Source organism: Ovis aries, chromosome 11 (assembly GCF_016772045.2).
Source record: "Ovis aries strain OAR_USU_Benz2616 breed Rambouillet chromosome 11, ARS-UI_Ramb_v3.0, whole genome shotgun sequence".
In the NCBI taxonomy this organism is placed as follows: domain Eukaryota; kingdom Metazoa; phylum Chordata; class Mammalia; order Artiodactyla; family Bovidae; genus Ovis; species Ovis aries.
This window is the reverse complement of record NC_056064.1, coordinates 55,739,899-55,748,192: the sequence shown is the minus strand read 5'-3', so window position 1 is coordinate 55,748,192 and position 8,294 is coordinate 55,739,899. Positions and strand designations below refer to the sequence as shown.

At 50.4% G+C, this 8,294-nt stretch overlaps 4 non-coding genes across 4 annotated transcripts; 2 read left to right on the top strand and 2 right to left on the bottom strand.

Moving 5' to 3' along the window:
• The first annotated feature begins 6,033 nt into the window (after positions 1-6,033).
• On the top strand, positions 6,034-6,106 carry TRNAR-CCU (transfer RNA arginine (anticodon CCU)). The gene has a single exon. It is a non-coding gene; the product is annotated as a tRNA-Arg (tRNA).
• Positions 6,107-6,534: 428 nt separating this feature from the next.
• TRNAR-CCU (transfer RNA arginine (anticodon CCU)) lies at positions 6,535-6,607 on the bottom strand. The gene has a single exon. It is a non-coding gene; the product is annotated as a tRNA-Arg (tRNA).
• A 327-nt stretch (positions 6,608-6,934) lies between these two features.
• TRNAR-UCG (transfer RNA arginine (anticodon UCG)) lies at positions 6,935-7,007 on the bottom strand. The gene has a single exon. It is a non-coding gene; the product is annotated as a tRNA-Arg (tRNA).
• A 470-nt stretch (positions 7,008-7,477) lies between these two features.
• Positions 7,478-7,550, top strand: TRNAR-CCU (transfer RNA arginine (anticodon CCU)). Its single transcript has one exon. It is a non-coding gene; the product is annotated as a tRNA-Arg (tRNA).
• The last annotated feature ends 744 nt before the right edge of the window (positions 7,551-8,294 follow it).

Sequence of the window (8,294 nt, the reverse complement as noted above, 5' to 3'; positions counted from 1 at the left end):
ATTCTCCAAGCCAGGCTTCAACTGTACGTGAACCGTGAACTTCCAGATGTTCAAGACGGGTTTAGAAAAGGCAGAGGAACCAGAGATCAAATTGCCAACATCCGCTGGATCATGGAAAAAGCAAGAGAGCTCCAGAAAAACATCTACTTGCTTTATTGACTATGCCAAAGCTTTTGACTGTGTGGATCACAACAAAATATGGAACATTCTGAAAGAGATGGGAATACCAAACCACCTGACCTGCCTCTTGAGAAATCTGTATGCAGGTCAGGAAGCAACAGTTGGAACTGGACATGGAATAACAGACTGGTTCCAAATAAGGAAAGGAATACATCAAGGTTGTATATTGTCACCCTGCTTATTTAACTTATATGCAGAGTACATCACGAGAAACGCTGGGCTGGAAGAAGCACAAGCTGGAATCAAGATTGCCGGGAGAAACAGCAATGACCTCAGATATGCAGATGACACCACCCTTATGGCAGAAAGTGAAGAACTAAAGAGCCTCTTGATGAAAGTGAAAGAGGAGAGTGAAAAAGTTGGCTTAAAGCTCAACATTCAGAAAACTAAGATCACGGCATCTGGTCCCATCACTTCACGGCAAATGGATGGGGAAACAGTGGAAACAATGACAGACTTTTTCTGGGGGCTCCAAAATCACTGCAGATGGCGACTGCAGCCATGAAATAAAAAGACGCTTGCTCCTTGGAAGACAAGCTATGACCAACCTAGACAGCATATTAAAAAGCAGAGACATTACTTTGCCAACAAAGGTCAGTCTAGTCAAAGCTACGATTTTTCCAGTAGTCATGTATGGATGTGAGAGTTGGACTATAAAGAAAGCTGAGCACCAAAGAATTGATGCTTTTGAACTGTGGTGTTGGAGAAGACTCTTGAGAGTCCCTTGGACTGCAAGGAGATCCAACCAGTCCATTCTAAAGGAAATCAGTCCTGAATGTTCATTGGAAGGACTGATGCTGAAGCTGAAAATCCAATACTTTGGCCACCTGATGCAAAGAACTGACTCATTTGAAAAGACCCTGATGCTGGGAAAGATTGAAGGCAGGAGGAGAAGGGGATGACAGAGGATGAGATGGTTGGATGGCATCGCTGACTCAATGGACATGAATTTGAGTAAACTCCAGGAGTTGAAGATGGACAGGGAAGCCTGGCGTGCTGCAGTCCATGGGGTCGCAAAGAGTCAGACACGACTGAGCGACTGAACTGAACTGAACTGAGTGGCTAAGTCATGTGCAAATCTTTGTGATTCCCATGGCCCCTCTACAAACTAGGGATATTTAGTGCCAACCTCTAATAGGGTGGTAGGGTGGTAGTCATTAGTGGCGCTGAGCCTGTACCCAGGGAATGTTAGCCATGATTAATAGCCCAGTTTGGCTGGAACCCAGGGGATGAGGTGCTGCAGAAGACATGTCTGCCACCCTGAGTGGGAGCCAGGTCTAGAAAGGCCTTCGATGTGACACCTAAAACGTTTGGTCTTCAGGGAAGTGGGCACAACGCAGTGGACAGATCCAGTGAGCAGTTAGGGACCCATCCTGGAACCGGGCCAGTGGCAGCAGTGATGGAGAGAAACCCGCGGATACAAGAGGGTTCGGAGGACAGAAAGTTGACTGATTGGAGTGAGAGCTGGTGTGTGACAAGGAGGTGGTACTCTGAAACAGGAAAATCACCAAGGGAGCAGGCTTGGGAGGCTGGCTGGATGATGGTTTTGCCTGGGAGGAGCCGCTTTGTGGGGCCTGAGGAAGAATGCCTACATGGTGATGCCCAAGACAGGGAGTGAAGTTGGAGCTGAGGAGTGAGGTTGAAGCAGGGATGCAGGACAGAAGGGGACAAGCAGTGTCTTGGGGACGTGGAGGAGCAAAGCAGGAAGATGCTTGATAAGATGACAGCAGCGGGAAACCAGAGCGAGCATCCTCACAGTTTGACTCTGGACCTGGGGGCTGGGCCTGTGAGGCTCTCAGAAGACATTGCTGGCTAGTGACAGGGCTTGCAAGAGCATTTAAAATACAGAGGAGGAGAAAGAGAGGTGAAGAAAAACAAAACTAGGCAAGGGGACACTAGAGAGTGGAGAACAGGGGTAGGACCCGTCATTAAAAACAACAACAGAGCCTGTTACACAGTGAAGTCAGTCAAGAAAACAAATATTGTATACTAACGTAATGCTCAAAATTCTTCAAGCCAGGCTTCAGCAATACGTGAACCGTGAACTTCCAGATGTCCAAGACGGGTTTAGAAAAGGCAGAGGAACCAGAGATCAAATTGCCAACATCCGCTGGATCATGGAAAAAGCAAGAGAGTTCCAGAAAAACATCTATTTCTGCTTTATTGACTATGCCAAAGCCTTTGACTGTGTGGATCACAATAAACTGTGGAAAATTCTGAAAGAGATGGGAATACCAGAACACCTGACCTGCCTCTTGAGAAATCTGTATGCAGGTCAGGAAGCAACAGTTAGAACTGGACATGGAACAACCGACTGGTTCCAAATAGGAAAAGCAGTACGTCAGTTCAGTTCAGTTCAGTCGCTCAGTTGTGTCCGACTCTTTGCGACCCCATGAATCGCAGCACGCCAGGCCTCTCTGTCCATCACCATCTCCCGGAGTTCACTCAGATTCACGTCCATCGAGTCCGTGATGCCATCCAGCCATCTCATCCTCGGTCATCCCCTTCTCCTCCTGCCCTCAATCCCTCCCAGCATCAGAGTCTTTTCCAATGAGTCAACTCTTCGCATGAGGTGGCCAAAGTACTGGAGCTTCAGCTTTAGCATCATTCCTTGCAAAGAAATCCCAGGGTTGATCTCCTTCAGAATGGACTGGTTGGATCTCCTTGCAGTCCAAGGGACTCTCAAGAGTCTTCTCCAACACCACAGTTCAAAAGCATCAATTCTTCGGCGCTCAGCTTTCTTCACAATCCAACTCTCACATCCATACATGACTACTGGAAAACCATAGCCTTGACTAGACGGACCTTAGTCGGCAAAGTAATGTCTCTGCTTTTGAATACACTATCTAGGTTGGTCATAACTTTTCTTCCAAGGAGTAAGCATCTTTTAATTTCATGGCTGCAGTCATCATCTACAGTGATTTTGGAGCCCCCCCCCCAAATAAAGTCTGACACTGTTTCTACTGTTTCCCCATCTATTTCCCATGAAGTGATGGGACCGGATGCCATGATCTTCATTTTCTGAATGTTGAGCTTTAAGCCAACTTTTTCACTCTCCTCTTTCACTTTCATCAAGAGGCTTTTTAGCTCCTCTTCACTTTCTGCCATAAGGGTGGTGTCATCTGCATATCTGAGGTTATTGATATTTCTCCTGGCAATCTTGATTCCAGCTTGTGCTTCTTCCAGCCCAGCGTTTCTCATGATGTACTCTGCATATAAGTTAAATAAGCAGGGTGACAATCTACAGCCTTGATGTACTCCTTTTCCTATCTGGAACCAGTCTGTTGCTCCATGTCCAGTTCTAACTGTTGCTTCCTGACCTGCATACAGTGTATATTGTCACCCTGCTTATTTAACTTCTATGCAGAGTACATCGTGAGAAACGCTGGGCTGGAAGAAACACAAGCTGGAATCAAGATTGCCAGGAGAAATATCAATAACCTCATATATGCAGATGACACCACCCTTATGGCAGAAAGTGAAGAGGAACTAAAAAACCTCTTGATGAAAGTGAAAGAAGAGAGTGAAAAAGTTGGCTTAAAGCTCAACATTCAGAAAACGAAGATCATGGCATCTGGTCCCATCACTTCATGGGAAATAGATGGGGAAACAGTAGAAACAGTGTCAGACTTTATTTTGTGGGGCTCCAAAATCACTGCAGATGGTTATTGCTGCCATGAAATTAAAAGACGCTTACTCCTTGGAAGAAAAGTTATGACCAACCTGGATAGCATATTCAAAAGCAGAGACATTGCTTTGCCAACAAAGGTCCGTCTAGTCAAGGCTATGGTTTTTCCTGTGGTCATGTATGGATGTGAGAGTTGGACTGTGAAGAAGGCTGAGCGCCAAAGAATTGATGCTTTTGAACTGTGGTGCTGGAGAAGACTCTTGAGAGAGAGTTCCTTGGACTGCAAGGAGATCCAACCAGTCCATCCTGAAGGAGATCAGCCCTGGGATTTCTTTGGAAGGAATGATGCTAAAGCTGAAACTCCAGTACTTTGGCCACCTCATGTGAAGAGTTGACTCATTGGAAAAGACCCTGATGGTGGGAGGGATTGGGAGCAGGAGGAGAAGGGGACGACCGAGGATGAGATGGCTGGATGGCATCATCGACTCGATGGACGTGGGTTTGGGTGAACTCCGAGAGTTGGTGATGGACAGGGAGGCCTGGCGTGCTGCGATTCATGGGCTCACAAAGAGTCGGACACGACTGAGCGACTGAACTGAACTGAACTGAACGCATATATATATGAAATCTAGAAAAATGGTGCTGAAGAACCTATTTGCAGGTCAGGAATACGCACACAGATGTAAAAACAGACTTGTGGACACAGCGCAGGAAGGAGAGGGTGGGATGAATTGAGAGTAGCCTTGAAACATACACATCACCCTACATAAAATAGATAGCCAGTGGGGAGTTGTGTAACACAGGGAGCTCAACCAGGTGCCCTGGGACAGCCTAGAGGAGTGGGATGCGGTAGGGGGCAGGAGGGAGGTTCCAGAAGGAGGGGAGATATGTATGTGAACTGAAGTGAAGTCACTTAGTCGTGTCCAACTCTTTGTGACCGCATGGACTGTAGCCTACCAGGTTCCTCAGTCCATGGGATTTTCCAGGCAAGAGTACTGGAGTGGGGTGCCATTTCCTTCTCCAGGGGATCCTCCCGACCCAGGGATCAAACCTGGGTCTCCCGCGCTACCTATGGCTGATTCATGTCCATGAATGGCAGAAACCAACACAACATTGTAGAGCAATCATCCTCCAATTAAACACAGCAACAACAAGAAGATGAGGGCAGAAGAATGAACATGGGCGGACCTCATAGACACAGTGATGAGCCACAGAGGTCAGACTGTAAGAGTATGATTCGTTTATACAAAGTTCAAATCAGGCAAAACTGCCTTATGGCCTTGAGAGTCAGGGAAGTATTTACCCCCGGGGCAGTGGGGAGGAAGCAGAAGGGAGCCTTCAGGGGCGCTGGCAAAGTTCTGTATCTCCTCCAGCCATGACCTTGAGATATGCACACCTTACTGCATGGATGTTACACCTCAACAAGCAGACCAATTAGTTAACTGAAAGGAGGACAGGCTCAAGGAAGGAGACTGGAGCCAGGTGGGGGTACATTCCTCTTTCTTGTTGGTATGAAAGTCTCCAAGTCCCTGAGAGCTAAGATCTCAACGCAAGCACAGGCTGGGAGTAGACAGTGACTGCCCTGGGCTGACTCTCCTTCCCTTACAACTTTCCAATAGGTATGGATTTTAGTAGTGGGGTTTCAACATGTGTAACATTTTTAAATGTGCTTTTTCTGTATTTGTATTCCCTTTTGTATAACAGTCCTAAAGAAACAAGATATTAAAGTGTCTAGTTGGGTGATCCATTTCTTTTCGCTCTATTCTGAAATTGCGTACCTATATATTTCTACTATCAAGACTGGAAGGACGTGTTCCTTCCGGTTGTACATTGTTTCATGACGGGGGAGAGTGTTACTGTTTCTGTTTCAGGACTCGTGCTTGAGATGAGTTAGCTCTTGTTCACTTCCTGCACTTAGCTATGACGGTAAAATTTGGAAATGCCTACAAACCTCAGCTTTCGCCCGCCATCCATAGTCTTAGGTGTCCGGGCAGAATCAGCGCCGCCCTCCCAGCACCCGTGTGCTTAGCAGTGCGGCTAACAGGGGGCGGCAGTTCACTTCCCACCATGTTTCTTCCTCGCGGGTTTCCGTGAGCATCCGAGGTCTCGGTTTGGCGCGGCCCGGGCACCGTATCCTAGGGCGTTTGCCTCGCTAAGTCGTGCTTTGCAAGGCCCTGGGTCGGACCTCCTACTAGAGGCAGAGATGTCGCAAAAACGAGCCGCAGGCCCCAGTGGCCTAATGGATAAGGCACTGGCCTCCTAAGCCAGGGATTGTGGGTTCGAGTCCCACCTGGGGTAAAGCACTTTTTGGTCCTTGCACCTAGAATCCATGTGCTAATAGTTCGCCGCTCGAAAGACGCGGAACACACTGGGCTCCGGCCTGTGGGTGGAAAACCGGCTAGATCCCAAAGCAGGAACCTGAAGAACCTCTGCCTCCCTGGAAGCCGCTGACTGTTGGACAGGGCACAGGCCGAGCGGACAAGGCGGGAGGACGGATGCGAGGTCACCAGGGTGGGAAGAGGGGGTGAGGGACACTGAGTCCCGGGCCGGGACGCGCCGACTATTTGACTGCAAACGAGGCCGGGGTCAGCTGCACAGCAGAAGGCGAGCTGAGAGCAGTCGGGTGGGGCGCCCCTGAGTCCCCAGATCCCTAGGCTGCAACCTCGGAGGCTCGTTCTCTGCGGACGCAAAAGCTAACGTGGGGTAAGGCGCGCCAGCCCCGCCACCACCCCAGGTGGGACTCGAACCCACAATCCCTGGCTTAGGAGGCCAGTGCCTTATCCATTAGGCCACTGGGGCGCGACGGCCAGGACCGACCACGTGGTCCTTGGTAACGCGCAGCGGCGCCGCGCACAGGCCTCAATCGGCCCTACGACAACACCGGCCGGACCGCGGACCCCGAGGACCAGGGCCGGGCCCGGGAGGCCTGCAGGACGAGCGGGGGGCGCGGGCGCGGGGCCATGCGAAAAGTTAAAACTTCACGGTGAGGCGAGACTGAGGACGATGCCGGACGGCAAGGGGCGCGGAAAGGGAACGCCTGAAGGAAGCAGAAACAGGGGGATGAAATCATGAAGAAAGCGGGTACGCATTTTAAACTCGGGAGGAGTTGCTCGTCCAAGACGAAGCCGACCACGAAGGGACTCGAACCCTCAATCTTCTGATCCGAAGTCAGACGCCTTATCCGTTAGGCCACGCGGTCCCAGAGCCTACCGGTTTGCGGGAAGATAGTTGAGCGCACCCTCCCGGAGGCGGCGTTGGCCCGAAGGAGAAAACCGTGCGCTTTTGGCCCCAGGGCGCGTCCTCGGGGCTGCAGAGCAACAGCCACGCTGCGCCAGCGCCGGGGCGGCCGCAGGTAGTTCCCACTTAGTGAGGAGGCAGCATGCCCCAAGAAGTAGGGTGTTTGACTTCGGATTAAGCGTTAGCGCCCCTTCGTGGTCGAAACACTTTAATCCTGAGAAGAGGGCGGCACTCTTGCGCCGCAACCAAACCCAGCCATTGCGCTTGTTTCAGGCTCAGAGACAGCGCGGGACCTTCTCCTCGCAGCTACTTCCATCGCCTGGGGCTCGTGTCCAATCGGACTTTGCACCTGGGAACTTCCGGGTTGACGTCACTACGCCGGTCTTCGGCGTCATAGTTCAAGAGACATGTGATCGGCGCCGTTTTAGTGAAGCCCCAGTGGCCTAATGGATAAGGCACTGGCCTCCTAAGCCAGGGATTGTGGGTTCGAGTCCCATCTGGGGTGGGGGTGGATAAACCACCAAAAATTCTCCTTTATATGCCTTCACGACCACCAGACGGCAAGATTTTCTCCTTCCTTCTGAGACCGTTTTCGTGTCTGTGGATGCCACTTTGCCGTTTCATTTTGATCGAGCCTGACTCTACTTTGAAAGGTAGACTGATATGAGCACAAATGGTTCCCCATTTCGTGTTGCCTCTCTGGGTTGACGTCTAAACAGTCACGTGGCGAACGGGCTCTGCCAGCTACGAATCCCTGTGCAAAAGAAGCGAGCGTGTTCAGTGCGAGTCCACCGCTGTGAGGTTAAAAGCAGACCACGCAGTAGCGCCCCTGTCCCTCCCTGCCCCTCGGAGACCCCAGTTAGAGACAGTCAGGCAGGATCGGGGTGGGCGTTGACCAGCTCCGTGCCCTCCGTTTGAGAGCGCGCCCACGGCGAGAAGGGGTGCAAGGAAGCTTGTGTGTGCACGGTCCTTGGAAAGTGGAGGCGACAATGCCAGTCTCTTGTGTGCAGAGGGTTTTAAGCAGAGGAATAAGATAACTATATTTGCATTTTGAAAAGATCCCCTTGGCAGCACCTTAAAGAATGAATTAAAGACAACACTGTAAATCAACTATACTCCTACATATGTGTACATTTTAAGAAGGAATTACAGGCAGGTGAGGGTATAGGCAGGGAGACCTCTTAGGGAGAGACTGTGGTTCAGGGAAGAAATGACCAAACCATGAATGGCGGCTCTAGCAGGTCCACGA